Genomic DNA, 1,518 nt, shown 5'->3' on the forward strand with positions numbered 1-1,518 from the left:
AAAGTAGCACAGTTGATCAGTATCATAGTTTAGGGCAGGGTATCCCAGTTTTGGCAGGTTTACTTTCAGAAATGCCATCTGGTCCATCAGCTGTGGAGCCAGTTGTGATCGCTGAATATCACCAGTGAGGGTAAATACCGTTCACTTTGGAATGAGGTTGGGGGGCAAGAAAGCTCTTGGGCTACAATGGAGAGAGCAGGCCAAATCCCCCTCTTTTCATCTTAATATTGTAAAGGCTCAGTAGTAGGGGACAAATGTGGCTCAGAAAGATGAGCCTCTACTCTATCTGAGACACTACTTTGTTTCTTGGGGGGGGGGGGGTCTCATGGGTCCAATCAAACTATCTAATGTCTCAGTCCAAAACTAATCTGCTCTGGCTGTGCGTGCAACAGTGGTGGTGGTGGTTCTGATACTGATAGGTGTTGTTGACACAGTATCATCAGCAGACTCCTCCAGTTCTTCTTCTTCATCCACCTCAAGTGGCATACACAGTTGTCTTTGCCTGTCCCACACCCTCTCAATTAATTTATCCCTCCAGGTGGTTAGTAAGTCGCTCTGGAGAGCATTTTGCCCTTTATTTAAGGATCATTGAGGCAAGCATTAGCTCAGGGCAAGTTTCTAGGAGCTTGTTAAGCCTTCGGGGTTAGTTGACCCTTAAGCCTCCTTAGAAGTGCAGCAATGTCTGCAACTAAATAGCCACCAGGCAACAGCTCTCTATTGTCCAGAAAGCCTTTCAGCTTATTGCCAAGGTGTGTGAATAGGGGGATTACTTAAGTTAAACTTGCATTCTCTTTGCTCAAGCTTTCTGTGACAGCGCGGAAGGGACTAAGCACTGCCACCAACTGACCAATTATTGTCTACTCCTCCCTGCTCAGTGGTCTAGCTATATCTATAAAATATTCACGGGACATGGCGTGAATTGCCTTTTGTTGCTCAAGTATTCTCTCAAGCATTTCTAATGTTGAATTTAAACAGTGCTGAGTAAGGCCAGCCTAGCTCTGCTCAGATCTGAATATGTGGCTATCTTCGACACTTCTGTGAAAATGGCCTGCTATCTTACGACAGGATTCCTGGACTGCTGACAAATTTGGACTACCGTCGTCATCCAGAGCAGCCTTGACAATAAAATGCAGGACATGTGCCGAGCAGCTGACTCCTACAAATCGCATCACGCAGAGCTTTAATCATATTTGCTGCTCCATCTGTTATCACAAACCCTAACTTTGACTGCATGCCTGCTTGGTCTCCAAGCCACCATTTTTTGTAGTGCACACAAAATATTTTGAGCACTGTGTCCATAACCTCTGAATGCAACAGGAAGAAACAGTGCCCCTGCTTAAGATTTACTGCCCAAGCTCCTGTGCTTCTTGCCCCTGGTTTTGGTTTATATGTTATGACACAGTGGGCTGCCACCAGTGCACAGTCAATGATAAAAAGGCATGCTGGCTACTGGGAGCACTCCACAAGTCGGAGGTAAAATGCACAGACTGGCCAGCAGCTCTGCCCAACTCCTCTTTC

The 1,518-nt window shown here is 46.2% G+C and overlaps 1 pseudogene across 1 annotated transcript; it reads right to left on the minus strand.

The window, feature by feature from the left end:
- Nucleotides 1–629: 629 nt before the first annotated feature.
- Nucleotides 630–1,299, minus strand: LOC309550533 (zinc finger BED domain-containing protein 4-like; annotated as a pseudogene). Its single transcript has one exon. The product of its transcript is annotated as a zinc finger BED domain-containing protein 4-like (transcript).
- Between the last annotated feature and the right edge of the window lie 219 nt (nucleotides 1,300–1,518).

The sequence above is a fragment of the Pelophylax lessonae genome (assembly GCF_965119305.1).
Source record: "Pelophylax lessonae genome assembly, chromosome: 3".
Classification (NCBI taxonomy): Eukaryota; Metazoa; Chordata; class Amphibia; order Anura; family Ranidae; genus Pelophylax; species Pelophylax lessonae.